This window comes from Felis catus, chromosome A3 (genome assembly GCF_018350175.1).
Source record: "Felis catus isolate Fca126 chromosome A3, F.catus_Fca126_mat1.0, whole genome shotgun sequence".
Taxonomy (NCBI): domain Eukaryota; kingdom Metazoa; phylum Chordata; class Mammalia; order Carnivora; family Felidae; genus Felis; species Felis catus.
The window spans coordinates 102431055-102457082 of NC_058370.1; the positions used below are offsets into that span (position 1 = coordinate 102431055).

Here is a 26028-nt window from a genome sequence, read left to right on the forward strand (position 1 = left end):
TACACATTATATGCACATACTATATATCTAATATCTGCTCTAGAGAGCAGAAAGATTAGACAAATATGGTAGTGAAGGTGGGCTATATCTATCCTCCTGCTTAGCCTGGGGGACTGGTTTTGAGCCCTCAGGTTAGGACCAGAGAGCAATGCAACAATTTTTTTGAGAGTCTGTGTCTCCTGCTGTTTGCAGGGAACCAAATGACAGCATAACTGTTGAAGACCCCTCCCCACTCATTCTACAGGCTGTGGAGCAGCTTTCTGGGACTCCCAGAACTTAAGGAAGTCAACTGTAGAAGAGAGGAAGCAAAGATGTGCATGGACTTGCCCCTGAACTTGTGGGCTGCACCACAACTGTGGAAAATTCCTGAAACAGTGGGGAGACTTGGGGAGAAGGCAGAGGCCCTGCATCAGCAAGTCCAGGCTACAGTCCACACACCATAGTTGTTTATCTCTCTGGCTGATAAAGTCTCAGAATCTTTGGTCCCAACATTAAGTACCACAAGAGACATACTAACCCGGTCCCATGACCACAAAAGGAAATAAACATAGACTCTGGCTTGGGCAGGGAAGGTGTAGGGAAGAACAGGGATGAAGTTCAAGACAGCTTTCATAAAAGCTGAAGTTCAAGACAGCTTTCATAAAAGCTAGACCCCCCAAAATGAGAACTTCTATTAACGGACATGGGGCAGATGAAACAGAAGCAAAGAAGATAAAGGGAGGGAAGTGCAGAGGGCGGAGTCAGATGTGACCAGAGGGAGGGTGGGACATGGTTAGTATAGAAGGAGGCAAGGCTGGTGTTTAGAAGAAACAGAATGCCACAGGACAGTTTGGATTTAATTCTGTGGGCAAATTTAATTCTGTGGGTAAACTGGTCACCCCAACCCTGTGACCTAGCTCCAAGATAACAGGGGTTTGTTGAATGTGTGCTTCCACCCCACCATTCCCTCCCTCTTCAGAAGAAAAAGAAGACGGAGGCACAGAGGAGGGCAGTGACTTGTTCCAATGGCACCATGATTTGGCACAAAACAAGGACCAAACCTCATATCCAAGTATGCTGACTCAGGCTCCCTTCATCACTAACATAATCTATTTTAGCCACCATAGACTGTCTGTGATATTGTTCACCATATCACCATATCACCATATCACCATAGACTGTGATATTGTTCATGGCCAATGTTAGCCATCAGGTGCAGAAGAAGAAGAAGAGTGAAAGGCTGGGATTCCAGCTTTTACACAAACTTGATTGACCTATAATCATACTTAACTTCTCTGCTCTATCTTCCCACTTATAAAATGGATTCCTTTGGACCAGATGTTATCTAAGGTCCTTTCCAGTTATAAAAACAAATGGTACTAGTGCCCAATTTTTGTGTCTAACTTTGCTATTTTACAAAAGTAATTGTAAATTGTAAATTGCCAATTCCCTTCCTATCTCTGCTTCCTCCGGCCCTTTTCCTAGAAAAACAACAGTATTGACCTTTATTCCTCTCTTAAGAAAGTGCTTTATCTCCTCAGTTATTGAGATGATAAGAAGTATCCAAATGGCAATTCTGGAATGGCCTGGAGGCAATAAAAACCAAGTGAAATAGGTCCATTATAATAACCACCAACACCATAAATTCCTTTTTATTACATAAGAAAGATACTCTTACTGAAGAGAAATTAAAAAATAAATCCCCTGTAATGCCCACAGTCATTGAATAACCATATTTGTACAGCACTTTACTGTTATTTTTACAAACTTCACATTTTATCCTGCAGAACAATCATGCGGGTGAGTTTAATTTTCAGTCCAACATCTGGCACAGTGCTCAGGACAAGAGCTTAACAAATGTTCAATGAAAAAAAAATCCCACTTTTTGTGTGTGTGCCCTTTTGTCCCATCCTTACTGAGACAGAATTGAAATACCATATTGTGTAAGTTTAAGGTGTACAATGTGATGATTTGATAACTGTATATATTGTGAAATGTTGACTACAATAAGGTTAGTTAACACATCCTTAATCTAACATAACTGCCATTTTGTTGTTGTTATTATGATGAGAACTTTAAAGCTCTAGTCTCGCAGCAACTTTCAAGTATACAATACAGTATTTTCAGCTATGGTTGCCATGCTGTGCCTTAGATCCCTGAAACTTACTCATCTTAGAGCTGAGTGTTTGTACCCTCTGACCAACATCTCCCCATTTCCCCCACCCCCAGCCCCTGGTAACCACCATTCTACTTCTGTTTGTATGAGTTCAATGTTTTTAGATTCCACATGTAAGTGAGATCACATGGCATTTGTCTTTCTCTGACTTACTCACTTAGCATAATACCCTCAAGGTCCATCTGCATTATTGCAAATGGCAGGATTTCCTTTTTATGGCTGAATAATATTCCATTATATCTGTGTGTGTATATATGTAATATATGTATTACATGTATATAATGTTTTCTTTATCCATTCATCCATAGATGGACACATATCATTTCCACGTCTTGGCTATTTGTGAATAAAGATGCAATGTATATGGGAGTGCCAAAATCTCTTTGAGATAGTGACTCTATTTCCTTTGGACATATACCTAGAAGTGGAATTGCTGGATATTATGACAGTTCTATTTTTAATTTTTTAAGGAAACTCCATACTGTTTTCCATAATGCTGCACCAATTTACATTCCTACAACAGTGCACCAGGGTTCCCTTTCCTCCAAATCCTTGCCAGCATTTACTTGTCTCTTATCTTGTTGATAATACTCTAACAGGTATGAGGTGATATCTCCTGTGGTTTTCATTTGTATTTTCCCTGATGTTGATTGAGCACTTTTCATGTATTTGTTGACTTGTATGTCTTCTTTGGGGAAATATCTATTCAACTCAAGTCCTTTGCCCATTTTTAAACTGAATATTTCTTTTGCTATTGAGGTATATGAGTTCCCTATACATTTTGAATATTAACCCCTCACCAGATAAATGGTTTGCAAATATTTTCTCCCATTCCATAGGTTGCCTTTTCCTCCAAGTGCAGGGGCACGCAGATGCCTGTGCAGTGGCAGGTGCCAATTGCAGCTACTCATGTAGTAGTGGCAGCCAAAGCCAGCAGCAATGGCCTGGGCCAACTGCGGGCGTACTAGCAGCTGCGGGGCCCTGACTATGGACGTGCGTTCTCTCCACAGGTGCATGGTAGTGGATGCCAGTGATGGGGGCCGGGGCCAGGGGGTTCAAGTGCAGAGCTTTAGGAGGAGCTAGCTGCAGGTGAGCGGCACAGGCCCAAGCCCACAAGCAGCTGTCAGGGCCTTGGCTGTCAGCATGAATTTCCGTGGCTATAGGATTTCACCATGGGTGTACACACAGCAGTAGGGGCTGGTGGTGAGAGGCCGGCCAGTGGCCCCCAAGTGCACAACTGGAAGGGGTCGCCACAAGCAGGCATGAATGGCAGTAGGGGGTCAGCTTCTGAGGTCCAGGCTGGCATTTCATACCCACACGGCCACAGGGGACTGGGATGGCTGCTGGTTGCAGGTCCCAGGTTCTGATGGAGGAATGCGGGATGAAGTAGGGAGAGATTCAGGCGGCTGGAGGCTGGGAATAGGAATACCTGTGGGACAAAACACAGTGCCATCTGCGGAAGGTCCATGGCAGCTGTGCTGGCTGTTGGTTTCTTTAGTGGCAGAAGTTGCTGGGGTCCTCTGCAGAGCAGGTCACTCGGAACCCTGGTCACTCCCACTGCATGGCTCATACTTGGTAGCCCCTGTTCTTCCCTGCTCCTAGTTGTCCCTATATATCTAGCTTTGCTGGTCTCTGGGGTAAAACCAAAGAGCATCCTTCATGCAGTGCCGCCAAAGGGCTGGGGAAGCCAGTTGCTGACCCTGCTTTTCCCTTTCTAGGGAGAACTCGGTCCAGCTGGCGAGTTCCCTCATGGTTGCTGAACAACACTGGTTTGGGGGGAAGGGATGATACAAAAGCCAAATGAAGCTGTTCTTCCTTCCCTTTTTGTGCAGCTCTTTGTAGGTTTTGTGTTCTACTGTATCGCTGCACTTTCTTTCGTGGACTCCAGAGTCCTCCCAGAGCTGCTTTGGTTCATGGACAGCTGTCTAATTGTTGATCTTTGTAGGGGGACAGAGGCTGGAGTCTTCTACTTTACCATCTTGGTGACATCACTTCAATGATCCCGTTTTTAGATGAGGAAATTGAGGCCCAGAAACTATAAACCATATTAACAAAGTTCATTTATTCATTCAGTAATGTTTAGTGAGCACCAACCACGTGGCAGACCCTGTTCTAGGTGCCAGAAACACAGAAGGGAATATTTTAATACGGGGAGACAAAGAATAAACAAGTAAGAAAATAATTTACTTCAGTTAGAGGCAAATGCCATGATGGCAATAAGACAGAGTGATGTGATAGAATTGAAAATGGGGTTCTTGAATAAGCTCAAGGAAGGACTTTCCTAGGAAATGACTCTGAACTAAGACCTAAATGGTAAGAAGGCCCCAAACATGGAAAGGAAGAACAACCCATCAGAGAGAACTGTAAGTATAAAGGCTTTCAGACAGCAACCACCTGGATGAGAACGCCCGTGAGGCTGGAGCATAGTGACAAAGGGGAGCATCAGTGCTGGGAGGTGTTCTAACCACTGGCCTTCTGAGAAACAAAACAAAAACTTCTGGTTTGTAGCACTTACCAGTTCCAAGGTATAAATGCTTCCACCTACCAAGCTACCAATGTGATTTCATGAAATACAAAATTGGAAACAGATGCACACAGCCAGCTCTCCCGAGTAGATAGCATAGCTTTGGCACACCACTGAGAGCGGTGGGATGAAACTGAGAGGCAGATAAAGGCCACCATCACTTGAGTGTTGCAAGCCATACTGAGGAATTTGGATCAAGATCATTGGGAAAACATGTAAGACTTTAGGCAAAACGTAACATTACCAAATTCGTGTTTTAAAAACACTTTCCTAACCACAGTGTGAAGAATGGACTATATGCACAGGATACAGATAAGGAGACTATTGCACCATCCAAGGGATGATGGTGGCTTAGACTATCGTGAGTCCAAGCTTCAATAATGGAAGATGAAGACAGAATAAAGAGATTTTGGATTCTAATTTAGAGGTAAAAGTAATGGTCTTCCCAGTGGATTGCATGTGGAAAAGAGAAAAAGAAATGAATCAAAGATAACTTCTTAGATTTTTTGTAAGAGTCACTGGGTAAAAATTAGTACCATTTGCTGAGGAAGACCAAGAAAGGATGATCAAAGGATGGGTAAAGGAGGTGGTGGGTCAAAGGTTCTGTCTTGGACATGTTTAGTCTGAGACACCAATTATATATTCAAGTGAAGATGTCAAGGAGTCAGCCAAATATACAAGTCTGAAGCTCAGAGATAATACGCAGGCTGGAGACACAAACTTAGGAATGGACAGCAAGCAGAGAAATGGATGGCAAATGAAGCCACAGGACTAAATTGGACTCCTGAAAAGAAGGAAGACCCACAACTGAGCCTGGGACATGCCGGCATTGAGAGGTCTGAGAAGAGGAGCCAGCAAAGGTGACTGAAAAGGGCAGCCAGGGCAAAGGAAAACCAGGGGAGCAGGTTGTCACACAAACCAAAGTAAGGAAGCTTTTCAAAAGGGAGGGAGTGATTACCTGTATCCAACTCTGCCAACAGGGTAAGATGAGGACAGAGAAGTGGCCACTAGATGGAGGCCAGTGGTGGCTTTGGCATGTGAGTCTCCAAGGAATGGTGGATACAGAAGACCCACCAGAATAGAAGGAAGAAAGAATTGTGTGATGTAGGCATGGAGACAACAAATAAAAAGTACAACTCTTTGGGAAGGAACACAAAAAAGTGGGGGGGGTGGCTGCAGAGGGACATAGGGTCAAGGGAGGACTTCTTCACAAGGGCAGACTCTTGGGCATGTTCATAGCTGTTGTCAACAACCTGAGAGAGAGGGAGGAGTGGTGTTGATGAGACAAAAGTCCTGAGCAGGCAGTGGGGCATAAACACCAGAGCTCAAGAGAACGGTTGTCCTCAGGGACACCTCTCCTGTCATGATAGAAAGGAAGGCAAGTGGATTCGGTCTTGTGGTTGGAAGATAAGAGTTCCTGCCCAACTGCCTTTGCTATTTCAATAAAGAACAAAGGGATTATCATCAGCGCAGGGTGGGTGAAGGTGAAAACACTTCTCCCTCCTCATCAGCCTTCTCCCTTCTCCCCACTAAATGCTGTTGTACTCAATGCCCAGAACTTCTCCCTCCTCTTTTTTGAGCTGGCTCTGCTCTGGCTCACAATGCTATCTCTCCTAAAGAAGATGTCTACATTTTTAAAACAAAGTATCTGGGAATAGCGCATCAGTCCGGGGGGGGGGGGGGGGGGGAGCCTCTCTCTCTAACAGAAGCATCTCAGATTGGTCTGGAAATGTTCCCTCAGAGATGGTAGGAAAGCCCTAAACTTAGATAACCACAGCTATTCACATGGACAAATGCTGAATGACATATGGGCATGTAACTCTCTGGAGTTCTGGTACGGCTGCATTACTCACATTTGACCACCAACCAACCCTCCACCTGCAGAAAGTGAGTTTGTGGCAATCGAAAAGAATGAAATCTTGCCATTTGCAACTATGTGGATGGAACTAGAGGGTTTTATGCTAAGCGAAATTAGTCAGAGAAAGACAAATACCAAATGACCTCACTCATATGAGGACTTTAAGAGACAAAACAGATGAACATAAGGGAAGAGAAGCAAAAATAATAAAACACAGGGAGGGGGACAAAAACATAAGAGACTCTTAAATATGGAGAACAAACAGAGGGTTACTGGAGGGCTTGTGGGAGGGGGGATGGGCTAAATGGGTAAGGGGCATTAAGGAATCTACTCCTGAAATCACTGTTGCACTATATGCTAACTAATTTGGATGTAAATTTTAAAAATAAATTAAATTAAAAAAAAATTTTTTTAAGTGAGCTTTGGATTATCTGCCCCAAAGAGGGGCAGGGCAGCCCCAAATCATTTACATTCCTTGCCAACTCACCGGAAGTGGTAGGACGGGATTGCCTATAGTCTGTAGAATGTCTACACACTTGGCATTCACCTCCGTTTATTGCTGTGAGTGGATGGAACCCACTCACAGTGTAGATGCCCACGCATTTCCCACTCCCAACAACATCCGGGACATTTGTATCTGCCACCCAAGAGAAAGGTAAGACAGGCCTCTAAGCAAACCACGGGTGGAGGCTCCTGTCTGAAAAATGAATTGTTTCACCCACAGCTATTTTTTTTTTCCTATCAGTAGAAATACTTAGAGATTGAGTTGGCAAATGCGAGCCTGACACACGTGCAGGGAAATTCTGGTCCCCGCTGCTGCTACTGCTGCTGCCACTGAGTAATCACTCTGAATTCACTGTCTCCACGAGAGCTCTGCCACCCCCTCCTTGGGAATTCCCCCAGAACGGGGAGTCTGCAATCCTCTTGATGTCTTGCTATTTCTAAGAGTGGCAATGGAATATTTGTGGAACTTCCTCCACAAGAGGAAATGGTGACCTTTAAACTTTCATCAAAAGAGAAGGAAGTGAATGCTAATAAGTTTCCTTCAATCAATGCCACCCAGCAAGGCTGAGAATCTCTTGTCTTCATAGTGACCTCAGCAGAGTCCCTGAGAGACAGTTGAGCAGTGACTCCATGGCTCTCCAGGACCTAAGCTCCAGTTACCCTTCCTCCTTCTATCTACCCTCCATCTCAGGGGGCCTTGGATTCCATTTCCTAAGATTAGGGATAAAAAAGACTCATCAATAAGAACTTGGCAGTTCCTACCTGAGTCTGTTTCCCAAACCTGTCCCAGGGACATGTCTCTCCATGTCCCCTCACTCATCTCCCACTTGGCCTCTCTGTGTGAGGAAGGAACTTTCTACCTGGTCACAGAAAAAGTCCTCCTTTGGACTCCAGGCTGCTCCTCATCAGCCGAGGTCCTGCAGGCTCAGGCCTCTAATAGTCTCTTCCTGACCACAGACACTGAAATCCCTATCCTTAGGAACTCATCCTTAACTCTCTTCCCATTCCCCCTCCCCTCTTCCCTGGCAGGAAGTCCCTGCCCTAACCAGCTAACTCCTGAGATATCTTCAGTGACCTTCACACTATCCTAAATTGAGCTGCCACAACTCTTTTATTCTTGCAAAATGTCTCCCTTACCTGTGGGCTGGCACATTCTCCTCCGAGAACAGAAATTTCCTGAGAAGTTTCCCCACAGCAGCTGCTGAAGTGGAAGGAGGAAAGGAGGGAAGAAGGGAGAGAAGGAGGGAGGAAAGGAGGGCAGGAGGAGAACCTACATTTTACTGAATACCAAATGTAACTAGTATATTTGGCAGTCTGAACTTAGTGAATTATAAACAAGAAATGACTTTATTTTCCTCCAGCAACTGCTTCACACATGCTCTGACATCTCCAGCCAGCACAGAACTTTCTAGTAAACCTTCCTGTATGAACAGTCTCAGCTTCCAGACAAAGGTGACAGATATGAACTCTTTCACCTAATTCTGTTCCTTTTTGCAAACACCATTCAATAACCTGAAAGGGATCTTAAAGGCACAAACCCACAAGCATGGAGCGAAGAGAAAAGGACACAGCAACAATGGCGGGGGTATGAATTGTTTTGATCGGGCAACTCCTGGGCATACACTTCATTGAGTTCACATTCACAACAAAAATTCAAAAGTTCCCCGTCCCACACAGGAGTTTTTTAAAGAAAAAAAAAAAAATTGAAAGCTGGAAAGAAGTTGGACAAGAGGAAATTGTTCCTAAGTCAGCAGTGGAAAAGCTGAGAACCAACCAACATCTAGTACATTTGAGACTGGAGGGGAAGGTAAAATAAGGAAGACTGTTCGGAAACCAGTTTAAAAAACGGTGCTTGGATGGCTCAGTTAAGCATCTGACTCTTGATTTCAGCTCAAGTCATGATCTCATGGTTTGTGAGTTCGAGCCCCACATCTGGCTCTGTGCTGACAGTACAGAGACTGCTTGGGTTTCTCTCTCTCCCTCTCTCTCTCTGCTCCTTGCCCACTTGCACACACTTACTCTCACTCTCTCTCTAAATAAATAAACTTAAAAAAATTAATGGTTACAAACCAAAGAAAAAGTACATTTGTAAATATGTATTATATGATTCTATTTACATAAAAGTCTAGAAAATGTAAACTATCTATAGTGACAGAAAATAGGTCAGTCTTTGCTTGGGAATAAAGAAGGGGAGAAGAAGGAATTGCAAAGAGTCCTGAGGAAACAGATAATAAATATGTTCACTATCTTGACTTGGGGATGGTTTAAAGGGGGTATGTTAAACATAAATTACACAGTTTAAATTACATGCGGTTTAGTATATGTCAGTTTTACCTCAATAACACTGTCTTTTAAAAGTACTGGCAGAACTGTGAGGAAATTCTCATTTGTTGCTGACTGGTTCAGTCTTTTTGAAGAAGAACATGATAATAATTTAACATCTGGTAATAACAAAAATGACATTAACAGGGGGGAAAAAACTAACAGTTATATCCACAGATCACCTTTCCCATACTAGTAGAAGACAGCAAGTTTATTCTGTAGAAAATGTAAAATAAAGGGGAATGGGAGACACCAGGCACATTTGAAGGTAGGAGAAAAATACTGAAAACAGGATGATTAATGAAAGCATGTGGCATGATGTTGAGAATCCCAGACCTTCTTCCCCACACCACTTACAGAAGGATCCTTACCAGGCATTTATCCTTTAGGCAGGAGACTAAAAGAGGCTTCCCTAGAGAATAAAGTCAATACTAATATTAGGGTTTCTCCAATACAGTGGCCCTGCCAAGTCATTAAAATGACAGCACTTACAGCCAACAGGCCTCACCCATATATTCAGAGCTTCCAATTGGCTTTAAAGTTGCCTAACCTTGAATATAAGCAGAAAAGCTACTAAACATCTGCAGAAAGTTTCTAGCAAGATGGATAAACCAACCAAACTCTGAAAACTATAAAACACTGATGAAAGAAATTGAAGATGACACAAACAAATGAAAAGATATTCCATTTCACATGGATTGGGAGAAGAAATATTGTTAAAATGTCCAGACTACCCAAAGCAATCTACAGACTTAATGCAATTTCTATCAAAATACCAATAGCATTTTCACAGAACTGGAATAAGCAATCCTAAAATTTATATGGAATCACAAAAGACTCCAAATAGCCAAAGCAATCTTAAAAAGGAAGAACAAAACTGGAGGTTTTGTTTAATTGATCACAATTCCAGATTTCAAGATATACTACAAAGCTGCAGTAATCAAAACAGTATGGTACTGACACAAAAATAGACACATAGAACAATGGTCCCAAATAGAGAGCCCAGATATAAACCCATGATTAAATGGTCAATTAATATTTGACAAAGGGGGTAAGAATATGCAATGGGAGAAAGACAGTCTCTTCAACAAATTGTGTTGGGAAAACTGGACGACTACATGCAAAAGATTAAAACTAGGCTACTTTCTTACCCCATACACAAAAATAAATTCAAAATGAATTAAAGAACTAAAAGCGAGGCATGAAACCATAAAAATCATAGAAGAGAGCCCAGGCAGTAATTTCTGGTATCAGCTGTAGCAACATTTTTTTTTTAGATATGTCTCCTGAAGCAAGGGAAATAAAAGTAAGAATAAACTATTGGGACTACATCAGAATAAAAGGCTTCTGCACAGCAAAGGAAACAATCAACAAAACTAAAAGACAGTATAGGGAATGGGAGAAGATATTTGCAAATGACATATGTGATAAGGGGTTACTATCAAAAGTATATAAAGAACTTATACAACTCAACACCAAGAAACAAATAATCCAATTAAAAAATGGGCAGAAAACATGAACAGACATTTCTCCAAAGAAGACACACAAATGGCCAACAGACACATGAAAAGATGCTCAACATCACTCATTGTCAGGAAAATGCAAATCAAAAGCACAGTGAGATATCACCTCACACCTGTCAGAATGACTAAAATCAAAAACACAAAAAAGAACAAGTGTTGGTGAGGATGTGGGAAAAAAGGAACCTTCGTGCACTGTTGGGTGGGAATGCAAACTGGTGCAGCCACTATGGAAAACACCGTGGCAGTTCCTCAAAAAATTAAAAATAGAATTACCATATGATCCAGTAATTCCACTACTGGGTATTTACTCAAAGAATATGAAAACAGTAATTCAAAAGGATATATGCACCCTTATGTTTATTGCAGCACTATTTACAATAGCCAAATTATGGAAGCAACCCGTGTCTATCTATATGAATGGACAAAGAAGATGTGAGGTATAAAGACGCAGACACACACACACACACACACACACACACACACACACACACACACACACGATTATTACTAAGCCATAAAAAGAATGAGATCTTGCTATTTGCAACAACGTGGATAGATCTAGAGGGTATAATGCTAAGTGAAATGTCAGTGAGAGAAAGGCAAATACAGTATGATTTCACTCATATATGGAATTTAATAAACGAAACAAATTAGCAAAGAAAAAAGAGACAAACCAAAAAATAGACTCTTAACTATAGAGAAAAAAAACTGGTGGTTACCAGAATGGAGGGTGGAGGGGAGATGAGTGAAATAGGTAAAGAATATTCAGAGTACACTCACCATGATGAGTATCAAATAATACATAGAATTGTTGAATCACCATATTGTACACCTGAAACTAACATAATACGGTATGTTAATTATATTGGATTTTTTTTAAAAAGCAGGAAGAAGAGGGGCGCCTGGGTGGCGCAGTCGGTTAAGCGTCCGACTTCAGCCAGGTCACGATCTCGCGGTCTGTGAGTTCGAGCCCCGCGTCGGGCTCTGGGCTGATGGCTCGGAGCCTGGAGCCTGTTTCCGATTCTGTGTCTCCCTCTCTCTCTGCCCCTCCCCCGTTCATGCTCTGTCTCTCTCTGTCCCAAAAATAAATAAACGTTGAAAAAAAATTAAAAAAAAAAAGCAGGAAGAAGAAAGAGACTATGCAAAGAGAAGGAAACCTAAAAAAAACTATTATGCATATCCTCAGAGTAGTAAGATAATAGGCCCATTGGTTGCATTTCTATACACCAAAAATGAAGCAGCAGGAAGAGAAATCAAGGAATTGATCCCATTTACAATTGCACCAAAACCCATAAAGTACCTAGGAATAAACCTAACCAAAGAGTTGAAACATCTGTACATTGAAAACTATACCAAGCTTGTGAAAGAAACTGAAGAAGATCCAAAAAAATGGAAAAACATTCCATGCTCATTGATTGGAAGAACAAATATTGTTAAATGTCTATACTACCCAAAGCAGTCTATACATGCAATGCAATCCTATCAAAATAACACCAGCATTTTCCACAGAGCTAGAACAAACAATCCTAAAACTTACATGAAACCAGAAAAGACCCTGAACAGCCAAAACAATCCTGAAAAAGAAAACCAAAGTTGGAGGTAACACAATTCCAGACTTCAAGCTGTACTACAAAGCTGTAATCATCAAGACAGTATGGTACTGGCACAAAAATAGACACATAAACCAATGGAACAGAACAGAGAACCTAGAAATGGACCCACAAACATATAGCCAACTAATCTTTGACAAAGCAGGAAATAATATCCAATGAAATAAAGACAGTCTCTTCAGCAAATGGTATTGGGAAAATTGTACAGCAACATACAGAAGAATGAACCGGGACCACTTTCTTACACCATACACAAAAATAAACTCAAAATGGATGAAAGACCTCAATGTAAGACAGGAAAGCCATCAAAATCTAGAGGAGAAAACAGACAACAACCTCTTTGACCTCAGCTGCAGCAACTTCTTATTTGGCATGTCTCCAGAGGCAGGGGAAACAAAAGCAACAATGAACAATTGGGACCTCATCAAGATAAAAAGCTTCTGCACAGTGAAGGAAACAATCAGCAAAACTAAAGGGTAACCAACAGAATAGGAGAAGATATTTGCAAATGACATATCAGATAAAGGGTTAGTATCCAAAATCTATAAAGAATTTATCAAAGTCAACAACCAAAAACCAAATAATCCAATGAAGAAATGGGCAAAAGACATGAATAGACACCTTTCCAAAAAAGACATCCAGATGGCCAACAGACACATGAAAAGATGCTCAACATCACTCATCATCAGGGAAATACAAATCAAAACCACAGTGAGATACCACCTCACACCTGTCAGAATAGCTAAAATTAACAACTCAGGCAACAACAGATGTTGGTGAGGATGCAGAGAAAGAGGAACCCTTTTGCACTGTTGGTGGGAATGCAAACTGGTGTAGCCACTCTGGAAAACAGTATGGAGGTTCCTAAAAAAAATTAAAAATTAGAACTACCCTATGACCCAGAAATTGCACTACTAGGTATTTATCCAAAGGGTAAAAAATGCTGATTCAAAGGGGCACACGCACCCCCATGTTTATAGCAACACTATCAACAATAGCCAAAGTATGGAAAGAGCCCAAATGTCCATCAACTGATGAATGGATAAAGAAGATGGGCTATAGGGGCGCCTGGGTGGCGCAGTCGGTTAAGCGTCCGACTTCAGCCAGGTCACGATCTCGCGGTCCATGAGTTCGAGCCCCGCATCAGGCTCTGGGCTGATGGCTCAGAGCCTGGAGCCTGTTTCCGATTCTGTGTCTCCCTCTCTCTCTGCCCCTCCCCCGTTCATGCTGTCTCTCTCTGTCCCAAAAATAAATAAACGTTGAAAAAAAAATTAAAAAAAAGAAAGGTGGGCTATATACACATACAATGTAATATTACTTGGCAATCAAAAAGAATGAAATCTTGCCATTTACAGCAACGTGGATAGAACTGGAGGGTGTTATGGTAAGTGAAACAAGTCAGTCAGAGAAAGATAAATATCATATGATTTCACTCATATGTGGAATTTAAGTTACAAAATAGATGAACATAAGGGAAAGGAAACAAAAATAATATAAAAACAGAGAGGGAGACAAACCATAAAAGACTTTTTTATGTTTATTTATTTTTGTTTATTTTTATTTTTTTTTCAATATATGAAATTTATTGTCAAATTGGTTTCCATACAACACCCAGTGCTCATCCCAAAGGTGCCCTCCTCAATACCCATCACCCACCCTCCCCTCCCTCCCACCCCCTATCATCCCTCAGTTTGTTCTCAGTTTTTAAGAGTCACTTATGCTTTGGCTCTCTCCCACTCTAACCTCTTTTTTTTTTTTCCTTCCCCTCCCCCATGGGTTTCTCTTAAGTTTCTCAGGATCCACATAAGAGTGAAAACATATGGTATCTGTCTTTCTCTGTATGGCTTTTTTCACTTAGCATAACACTCTCCAGTTCCATCCATGTTGCTACAAAGGGCCATATTTCCTTCTTTCTCATTGCCACGTAGTACTCCATTGTGTATATAAACCACAATTTCTTTATCCATTCATCAGTTGATGGACATTTAGTCTCTTTCCATAATTTGGCTATTGTTGAGAGTGCTGCTATAAACATTGGGGTACAAGTGCCCCTATGCATCAGTACTCCTGTATCCCTTGGGTAAATTCCTAGCAGTGCTATTGCTGGGTCATAGGGTAGGTCTATTTTTAATTTTCTGAGGAACCTCCACACTGCTTTCCAGAGTGGCTGCACCAATTTGCATTCCCAACAGTGCAAGAGGGTTCCCGTTTCTCCACATCCTCGCCAGCATCTATAGTCTCCTGATTTATTCATTTTGGCCACTCTGACTGGCGTGAGGTGATATCTGAGCGTGGTTTTGATTTGTATTTCCCTGATGAGGAGTGACATTGAGCATCTTTTCATGTGCCTGTTGGCCATCTGGATGTCTTCTTTAGAAGAGTGTCTATTCATGTTTTCTGCCCATTTCTTCACTGGGTTATTTGTTTTTCGGGTGTGGAGTTTGGTGAGCTCTTTATAGATTCTGGATACTAGCCCTTTGTCCGATATGTCATTTGCAAATATCTTTTCCCATTCTGTTGGTTGCCTTTTAGTTTTGTTGGTTGTTTCCTTTGCTGTGCAGAAGCTTTTTATCCTCATAAGGTCCCAGTAGTTCATTGTTGCTTTTAATTCCCTTGCCTTTCGGGATGTGTCAAGTAAGAGATTGCTATGACTGAGGTCAGAGAGGTCTTTTTCTGCTCTCTCCTCTAGGGTTTTGATGGTTTCCTGTCTCACATTCAGGTCCTTTATCCATTTTGAGTTTATTTTTGTGAATGGTGTGAGAAAGTGGTCTAGTTTCAATCTTCTGCATGCTGCTGTCCAGTTCTCCCAGCACCATTTGTGAAAGAGACTGTCTTCTTTCCATTGGATGTTCTTTCCTGCTTTGTCAAAGATGAGTTGGCCATACGTTTGTGGGTCTAGTTCTGGGGTTTCTATTCTATTCCATACGTCTATGTGTCTGTTTTTGTGCCAATACCATGCTGTCTTGATGATGACAGCTTTGTAGTAGAGGCTAAAGTCTGGGATTGTGATGCCTCCTGCTTTGGTCTTCTTCTTCAAAATTACTTTGGCTAATCGGGGCCTTTTGTGGTTCCATATGAATTTTAGGATTGCTTGTTCTAGTTTCGAGAAGAATGCTGGTACAATTTTGATTGGGATTGCATTGAATGTGTAGATAGCTTTGGGTAGTATTGACATTTTGACAATATTTATTCTTCCAATCCATGAGCAGGGAATGTTTTTCCATTTCTTTATATCTTCTTCAATTTCCTTCATAAGCTTTCTATAGTTTTCAGCATACAGATCTTTTACATCTTTGGTTAGATATATTCCTAGGTATTTTATGCTTCTTGGTGCAATTGTGAATGGGATCAGTTTCTTTCTTTGTCTTTCTGTTGCTTCATTGTTACTGTATAAGAATACAACTGATTTCTGTACATTGATTTTGTATCCTGCAACTTTGCTGAATTCATGTATCAGTTCTAGCAGACTTTTGGTGGAGTCTATCAGATTTTCCATGTATAATATCATGTCATCTGCAAAAAGTGAAAGCTTGACTTCATCTTTGCCAATTTTGATGCCTTTGATTTCCTTTTGTTGTCTGATTGCTGATGCTAGAACTTCCAACACTATGTTAAACAACAGCGGTGACAGTGGACATCCCTGTCATGTTCCTGATCTCAGGGAAAAAGCTCTCAGTTTTTCCCCATTGAGGATGATGTTAGCTGTGGGCTTTTCATAGATGGCTTTTATGATCTTTAAGTATGTTCCTTCTATCCCGACTTTCTCGAGGGTTTTTATTAAGAAAGGGTGCTGAATTTTGTCAAATACCTTTTCTGCATCGATTGACAGGATCATATGGTTCTTCTCTTTTCTTTTATTAATGTGATGTATCACGTTGATTGATTTGCGAATGTTGAACCAGCCCTGAATCCCAGGAATGAATCCTACTTGATCATGGTGAATAATTCTTTCTATATGCTGTTGAATTCGATCTGCTAGTATCTCATTGAGAATTTTTGCATCCATATTCATCAGGGATATTGGCCTGTAGTTCTCTTTTTTTAATGGGTCTCTGTCTGGTTTAGGAACCAAAGTAATACTGGCTTCATAGAATGAGTCTGGAAGTTTTCCTTCCCTTTCTATTTCTTGGAATAGCTTGAGAAGGATAGGTATTATTTCTGCTTTAAACATCTGGTAGAACTCCCCTGGGAAGCCATCTGGTCCTGGACTCTTATTTGTTGGGAGATTTTTGATAACCAATTCAATTTCTTTGCTGGTTATGGGTCTGTTCAAGCTTTCTATTTCCTTCTGATTGAGTTTTGGAAGCGTGTGGGTGTTTAGGAATTTGTCCATTTCTTCCAGGTTGTCCAGTTTGTTGGCATATAATTTTTCATAGTATTCCCTGATAATTGCTTATATCTCTGAGGGATTGGTTGTAATAATTCCACTTTCATTCATGATTTTATCTATTTGGGTCATCTCTGTTTTCTTTTTGAGAAGCCTGGCTAGAGGTTTATCAATTTTGTTTATTTTTTCAAAAAACCAACTCGTGGTTTCATTGATCTGCTCTACAGTTTTTTAGATTCTATATTGTTTATTTCTGCTCTGATCTTTATTATTTCTCTTCTTCTGCTGGGTTTAGGCTGTCTTTGCTGTTCTGCTTCTATTTCCTTTAGATGTGCTGTTAGATTTTGTATTTGGGATTTTTCTTGTTTCATGAGATAGGCCTGGATTGCAATGTATTTTCCTCTCAGGACTGCCTTCGCTGCGTCCCAAAGCGTTTGGATTGTTGTATTTTCATTTTCGTTTGTTTCCATATATTTTTTAATTTCTTCTCTAATTGCCTGGTTGACCCATTCATTCTTTAACCTCCATGCTTTTGGAGGTTTTCCAGACTTTTTCCTGTGGTTGATTTCAAGCTTCATAGCATTGTGGTCTGAAAGTATGCATGGTATGATTTCAATTCTTGTATACTTATGAAGGGCTGTTTTGTGACCCAGTATGTGATCTATCTTGGAGAAGGTTCCATGTGCACTCGAGAAGAAAGTATATTCTGTTGCTTTGGAATGCAGAGTTCTAAATATATCTGTCAAGACCATCTGATCCAATGTATCATTCAGGGCCCTTGTTTCTTTATTGACCGTGTGTCTAGATGATCTATCCATTTCTGTAAGTGGAGTGTTAAAGTCCCCTGCAATTACCACATTCTTATCAATAAGGTTGCTTATGTTTGTGAGTAATTGTTTTATATATTTGGGGGCTCCGGTGTTCAGCACATAGACATTTATAATTGTTAGCTCTTCCTGATGGATAGACCCTGTGATTATTATATAATGCCCTTGTTCATCTCTTGTTACAGCCTTTAATTTAAAGTCTAGTTTGTCTGATATAAGTATGGCTACTCCAGCTTTCTTTTGGCTTCCAGTAGCATGATAAATAGTTCTCCATCCCCTCACTCTCAATCTGAAGGTGTCCTCAGGTCTAAAATGAGTCTCTTGTAGACAGCAAATAGATGGGTCTTGTTTTTTTATCCATTCTGATACCCTATGTCTTTTGGTTGGTGCATTTAGTCCATTTACATTCAGTGTTATTATAGAAAGATATGGGTTTAGAGTCATTGTGATGTCTGTATGTTTCATGCTTGTAGCAATGTCTCTGGTACTTTGTCTCACAGGATCCCCCTTAGGTTCTCTTATAGGGCTGGCTTAGTGGTGACAAATTCCTTCAGTTTTTGTTTGTTTGGGAAGACCTTTATCTCTCCTTCTGACAGACTTGCTGGATAAAGGATTCTCAGCTGCATATTTTTCCTGTTCATCACATTGAAGATCTCCTGCCATTCCTTTCTGGCTGCCAAGTTTCAGAAGAGAGATCAGGCACGAGTCTTATAGGTCTCCCTTTATATGTGAGGGCACGTTTATCCCTTGCTGCTTTCAGAATTTTCTCTTTATCCTTGTATTTAGCCAGTTTCACTATATGTCGTGCAGAAGATCAATTCAAGTTACGTCTGAAGGGAGTTCTCTGTGCCTCTTGGATTTCAATGCCTTTTTCCTTCCCCAGATCAGGGAAGTTCTCAGCTATTATTTCTTCAAGTACACCTTCAGCACATTTCCCTCTCTCTTCCTCCTCTGGGATACCAATTATGCGTATATTATTTCTCTTTAGTGCATCACTTAGTTCTCTAATTTTCCCCTCATACTCCTGGATTTTTTTCTCTTTTTCTCAGCTTCTTCTTTTTCCATAATTTTATCTTCTAGTTCACCTATTCTCTCCTCTGCCTCTTCAAGCCGAACCGTGGTCGTTTCCATTTTATTTTGCAGCTCGTTTATCGCATTTTTTAGCTCCTCCTGACTATTCCTTAGTCCCTTGATCTCTGTAGCAATAGATTCTCTGCTGTCCTCTATACTGTTTTCAAGCCCAGCGATTAATTTTATGACTATTATTCTAAATTCACTTTCTGTTATATTGTTTAAATCCTTTTTGATCAGTTCATTAGCTGTTGTTACTTCCTGGAGATTCTTTTGAGGGGAATTCTTCTGTTTGGTCATTTTGGATAGTTCCTGGAGTGGTGTGGAACTGCAGGGCACTCCCCCTGTGCTTGAATAACTCGCATTGGTGGGTGGGGTCGCAGTCAGACCTGATGTCTGCCCCCAGCCCACCGCTGGGGCCACAGTCAGACTGGTGTGTGCCTTCTCTTTCCCTCTCCTAGGGGCGGGATTCACTGTGGGGTGGCGTGGCCTGTCTGGGCTACTTGCACACTGCCAGGCTTGTGGTGCTGGGGATCTGGCGTATTAGCTGGGATAGATTTGCAAGGTGCACGGGGGCGGGAGGGGCAGACTCAGCTCGCTTCTCCTTTGGTGGGTAATCTGCTTCGGGAGGGGCCCTGCGGCAGCGGGAGGGAGTCAGGCCCGCCGCCAGAGGTGTGGGTCCGCAGAAGCACAGCATTGGGTGTTTGCGCAGTGCCAGCAAGTTCCCTGGCAGGAACTGGTTCCCTTTGGGATTTTGGCTGGGGGGTGGGCGAGGGAGATGGCGCTGGCGAGCACCTTTGTTCCCCACCAAGCTGAGCTCTGTCATCTGGGGCTCAACAACTCTCCCTCCCGTTGTCCTCCAGCCTTCCCACTCTCTGAGCAGAGCTGTTAACTTATAACCTTCCAGATGTTAAGTCCCGCTTGCTGTCAGAACACACTCCATCCGGCCCCTCTGCTTTTGCAAGCCAGACTCGGGGGCTCTGCTTGGCCGGCGGGCTGCCCCTCCGCCCCGGCTCCCTCCTGCCAGCCGTGGAGCGCACACCGCCTCGCCGTCCTTCCTACCCTCTTCCATGGGCCTCTCATCTGCACTTGGCTCCGGAGACTCCGTTCTGCTAGTCTTCAGGCGGTTTTCTGGGTTATTTAGGCAGGTGTAGGTGAAATCTAAGTGATCAGTAGGATGCAGTGAGCCCAGCATCCTCCTAAGCCGCCATCTTCCCCCTCCTGTTTCAACCATAAGAGACTCTTAAATACAGAGAACAAACTGAGGGTTGCTGGAAGGGTGTTGGGGGAGGGATGGGCTAAATGGGCAATGGGCAGTAAGGAGGACACTTGTTGGGATAAGCACAGGGTGTTATATGTAAACAATGAATCACTAAATTCTATTCCTGAAATCATTATTACACTATAAGTTAACTTGAATTTAAATTTTCAAAAATAATAAATTTAAAAAATAATACTAAAAAAATAATAATAAGATAATAGGCCCAAGAAATAAGAGCAAAATACTATGGGGGAGAAAGGAGGGAGAATATTCAAAGAACAAGAAAATATGATAAGAGAAATGAAAACTTAATAAAAGAGTTGGAGATAATATTAAGCAAATCTCCCAGAAAGTAATCCAAAAGCATAAAAATAGGATAGAATCAATAAGAACATGAGAGGACATGTCCAGGAGAGTAAAAAGGTGAAAATAGAGATTCCAGAGAAAAGGAAAAGATGGAAAAAAAACTGAGAGAAAAGGCACTTAATCAAATAATTAACAAAGTTTTCAGAACTTGAAAAATAAGAGTTTTCAGATTGTAGTGAAATATAGTGAATAATGAATGAAAAAGTCCCACATCATGAGATTTCAGAACACTGGAGATATAAAATATTCCAGATAGAAACCAACAGTCACATGGAAATAATTGGGTATTTGAATGGCATCAGACTTCTCAGCAACAATATTGGAGGCTAGAAGAAAATGAAGCAATGCCTTCAAAATCATAAGGGAAAACTAACTTCAGCTTAGAATTCTTTTTTTTTTTTTAATGTTTACTTATTCTTGAGAGAGAGAGAGACACAGCGTGAGCAGGGAAGGGGCAGAGAGAGAGAGGGAGACCCAGAATCCAAAGCAGGCTCCAGGCTCTGAGCTGTCAGCACAGAGCCCAATGCAGGGCTCGAACTCACAGACCTGAGCCAAAGTTGGGCACTGAACCGACTGAGCCACCCAAGCCCCCAGCCTAGAATTCTTTGTCCAGCCAAACATTAGCCTGCCATGCACACACATGTGAAGCAAATGTGATAAAACATTGAGGACACTGGCTGAGGAAGATGAGTATGCAGATGTTCATTGTGCTATTCTTTAGACTTATCTGTGTGTTTGAAAATTTTCATGATAAAATGGATGAGGAGAGGGCAGAAGGAAGAAGAACACAATTTCACACTTAATTCAAAGTTTCTCACCTTCCCCTGCTCAGCCTGACCTATGGCTCTGGGAAGGGAAAAATGTCTATTCCTTCACTCTTTCCTCCTTCCCCTCCATCTTCTACCCTACCTCCCCTGACCCGGAATCTAGGAAGAGGCAGTGGGAAATGGAGAAAGCCTTCCATATCTGGGGCTTGCCAGAGAGACCAAGCCTCCTCAGGGGGTGGGAGTACCCTGCTGAGGTCTAAGTGGTACTGTTGCTTGGATACAACTTGTCCAAGCAGGTCAGACGAGTGGATGGGGCAAGCAGCAGGAAGTCACTCACTGGCATGAGCTGATCTGTATGCAGGGGTGGGAGAACTTGCAGAGGAATCAGCCATGAGAAAACAGTGTGGCATCCTTCTTTAGTAGATGCCCTTGTTGTGGTGCCTGGGTGGCTCAGTCAGTTAAGTGACCGACTCTTGTTTTCGCCTCAGGTCATGATCCCACGGTCACCGAACCCTGCATGGGGCTCTTCTGCACTAACAGCGCAGAGCCTGCTTGGGATTCCGTCTCCCTCTTTGCCCCTTCCCTGCTCTCTCTCGCTCTCTCTCTCAAAATAAATACTTTAAAAAAGCTAAATTTTAGGGGCACCTGGGTGGCTCAGTCAGTTAAGCATCAGACTCCAGCTCAGGTCATGATCTCACAGTTTGTGAGTTTGAGCCCCACATCAGGTGAGCTCAAGCCCTACTTTGGGTGAGCCTCACTTGTCTCTCTCTCTCTCTCCAACCTTCAAGGGTTTGCTCGCTCTCTCTCTCTCTCTCTCTCTGCCCCTTGCTCACTTGTGCCCTCTTAATTAATTAATTTTAGCAGATGTCTTTGCTCAGGCACAGGAAATCACGGAGAAAGGAGGCTTGTAGGAGTTATTTCACCAGAGACTCTGTGACCCATGGATGTAAGAGTACCCAGGACACAGAGGAAGGCAGTAGGGATGCGTTCTTTCCTCTTCAACACAAACGCAGAATAGCCTTGGTGCCAGTACACCTACACACAGCCCCTCTGGGAGACAGGCCTCTGGTGAAGACATCAGCCTTTTCGGTTGGTCCCTGCAGCAAAGCCAGTGTTGTGCCCAAAGCATCACAGGTAGCTCAAAGCAGCAACAAGGGTGGCACCATGTGAGTACCAGCTGCCAGACTGGTTTATATGTGAGACAGCCTCAGAGAACTCAGCGATAAGCCAGGTGAGATCTGCAGGATGAGCCTCCGAGGTCATGGTCATAAGGGAACAGGGGGCCAGGGAAGCTGGAGCGAATTGTTACTACACTTCCTTTACATCCACACAGTTGTGAGGCCCACAGAGTCTTGTTATTTTTCCAAGAATAGTCTTTTAGCAAAAACTGTACAAATTGAAATTGTACGATGTGATCATTGTGACAAAAGCATATGCCCATGAATGAACATATCCATTACCCCCAAAAGTTTCCTCATACCCCTGTACAACCTTCCCTCCCCATCCCTGCACCCCAACATCAGACAACTACTAGTGCTTTCTGTCCCATAGATGAGTTTGCATTTTCTAGAATTTCATATAAATGAAATCATACAGTGTGTACTCCTTCATGCCGGGTTTCTTTCAGCATAACTATTTTGAGATTCATCCATATTGTTGTATGTATCATTAGTCCATTCCTTTTTATTGCTGAACAGTATTCCATTGTATGAATGTACCATAGTTTGTTTGTTCATTCACTTGTTGATGACATTGAGTTGTTTCCTTTTTAGTAATGACACATAAAGTTGCCATGAATATTCCTGTAGGAATATTTGCATAAAAATATGCTTTTATTCCTTGCGGGTAAATAAAAACCTGGCAATGGAAGGGCTAGCCCGTATGGTAGCTATATGTTTAACTTTTTAAGAAACTAACAAAGTGGGGGTGCCTGGGTGGCTCAGTCAGTTGGGAGGTCGACTTTAGCTCAGGTCATGATCTCACGATTTGTGAGTTTGAGCCCTGCATCGAGCTCTGTGCTGCTGACAGCTTGGAGCCTGCTTCAGATTCTGTACCTCCCTCTCTCTCTGCCCCTCCCCCGCTCACACTCTTTGTCTGTCTCTCTCAAAAATAAATAAACATTAGAAAAAAATTGTCAAAAAAAGAGGGGCGCCTGGGGGGGGGCTCAGTCGGTTAAGCTTCTGACTTCGGCTCAGATCATGATCTCACAGTTTGTAAGTTCAAGCCCCATGTCAGGCTCTGTGCTGACAGCTCAGAGCCTAGACCGTGCTTCGGATTCTGTGTCTCGTTCTCTCTCTGCCCCTCTCCCACTTGTGCTCTGTCTCTCAAAAATAAATAAATGAAAAAAAAATTTTTTAATAAAAGAAAAGAAACTATCAAACTGTTTCCCAAAGTGTTTGTACCATTTTGCATTCCTATTAGCAGTGTATAAAAGTCCTAGATCTCTTCTATCCTCATCAACACTTGGTATGGTCAGTCTTTTTCATGACAGACACTCTTAGAGGTGTATAGGGAGGCCCAGAGAGTCTAGAGTTACATTGGTATCTTCTTCAGCATCCAGAACAGTGCCAATCATGGAGGAAAAACCTGTTTTTTGATTGATCAGAATTTTACAGTAAATGGAATCAGTTACAAGCTGGTTTGGCCGGGCCTTACCTCTGGAGACAAACTTGCTGAGGATTTAAAAGAAGAAAAATCTGGTTTAGACTCTCTAGTCTCCACTAGAGAGCCACTAAGGCCCGATCCATGAGAAGTAGAGGTCAGCCCACATTGTACTTTACACCCGAAGTATTTGCGAGTCCACTGTATTTCAGGAAGGCCCGGGGCTCACTGACCCTGCACTGCAGAGAGTGACTAGCTCAATGAGGGGTCTAAGAAGAAACAAATTGGGTGAGGAACAGGTAGAGAAGACTCAGGGGAGCACATAACAGACGTCTCACATTCCTGAGGGGCTCTCCTACAGTACCAGAACATCTTTGCAACTTTGAGGGCATACCTTGGATAAACAGATGGGACTCACAGAGTAACTCATAGCTTTTGGTCCACCAGAGGAAGAACATCAGCTCTCCAGCTGCAGAGTGGGCTGCTTCACAAAGTTACAAGACTCCCCTCTCTCAAATCAGCCTCATCTTTGCAGAAATGCAACCGAAGGTACTCACTCGTCCCCTGAGGAAGAGGTGGGACTAGGAAAATAGCTCCTAAATTCTAGAAAGTAGGTCAGGCTCATACTAGGAGTTTTCTAAAGTCTTCATTTAATGAAACTGAAGAGTTGGAACACAAAATGCTAAATTAGTCTTTAACAGAAATTGCATTAAGGCAACCCAAGTGGACGGCGATAAAGTTCTAGGGCCTGGCTCAATTATAGTGGTGACAGTTGGGTCAGAAGATTTCCCAGAATATTAAGTAATGCTGAGCATGAGGCCAGCTCAACTGGAGAGAGAAAACTGGAAGGACTTTATACAGGGGTCTACTACCCAACAGCCACGAAGGTATCCAATAAAAAGAGAAGCTCACTTCCCACCCTTGCCACCTTCAAGAGTCCAGAAGAGAATATTCCTAAGGCCAGAGGAAGCTCTCTTCATAAAAGTTTCACAGAAAATTGGGAAAGACATTTTTTTAAATGTTTTCAATGTTTTTTAAATGTTTGCAACATGTTTTAAATGTTTTGCTTATTGTGACAAAAATAATATATGTTTGTTGTAGACATTTTTTAAAATAAGGAAAATCACAAATAAGAAAATGAAAACATCTGGGATCCCACTACCATAATATTTCTGTTGTTGACATACTGGTGGATATAGAACCAGTCTTTTTTGTTTTTATAAAATGGAATCATAACACATATACTGCTCAGTAACTGAAATGCAGACCAAAGTGGGAAAAAAAAAATATTTACTTCATTTGTGTCAATTGGTTTACATTATTATTTTATGAAGACCTCTTAAAAGCTAACAATAAAAGTTGAACTCCTTTAATTAAAAAGGTAAAAGTCATTAACAGGAAATTAATGAAATGTTTTTTAGAGTGAAAATAGCCAGCACTGATGGAAGGGTGGAGAAGCAGGCACTTTCACACAATGCTGGTAGCAATGTAGAAAGACACAATCTTCCTGGAGGGCGATTTGGCAATAGGGTACCATAAACCTGGGACCCTCAATTCCCCTTTTAGAAATTCATCCTAAGGAAATTTATCCCCAGGATTAGATAAATTTGCTTTTATTTTCTTGTGTTAATTTTATTTCTTTTTTTTCCCCTATGTTTAAGCCTTTTATTTATTTGGAATTTAATTTGGTATGAAGAAGAAAATGTAATCTTTTAATTTTTTTTATTTTTCCAAACGGCTCACTCGTTCCCAAACACTACTTCTTAATCAATCCACACTTTCTGGTTTTACATAGCGGAGTTTGGCTTTAAAATGTAATCCACTTCCGGGGCGCCTGGGTGGCGCAGTCGGTTAAGCGTCCGACTTCAGCCAGGTCACGATCTCATGGTCTGTGAGTTCGAGCCCTGCGTCAGGCTCTGGGCTGATGGCTCAGAGCCTGGAGCCTGTTTCCGATTCTGTGTCTCCCTCTCTCTCTACCCCGCCCCCATTCATGCTCTGTCTCTTTCTGTCCCAAAAATAAATAAACGTTGAAAAAAAAATTAAAAAAAAAATGTAATCCACTTCCTCTCAGGCTACATTTGAGGAAATCCTGTTCCTTCCCTCAGACCTATGAGACAGTGAATATGTCACTTCCCCTTTTTTCACTTTGTTTCTACGAATTCCTTCTTTCCAAAGTCTGCAAGGCCACTAGTTCAGTTCTATAGAAATTTCCAGGGCCCGGACAAAGCAGAACTAACTAATATGGGGAAATCTGGGAAATGTTTACCTATTCAGTTAAGTCTATCCTATATGGTGACTCAAACTATCCACAG

General features: G+C 42.0%; 1 protein-coding gene across 10 annotated transcripts in view; it reads right to left on the reverse strand.

Annotated features, from left to right (window-relative positions):
* IL36G (interleukin 36 gamma) overlaps positions 1-26028 on the reverse strand; it is a 185476-nt gene that overhangs the window by 140839 nt on the left and 18609 nt on the right. The gene's annotated exons all lie outside the window — the stretch shown is intronic.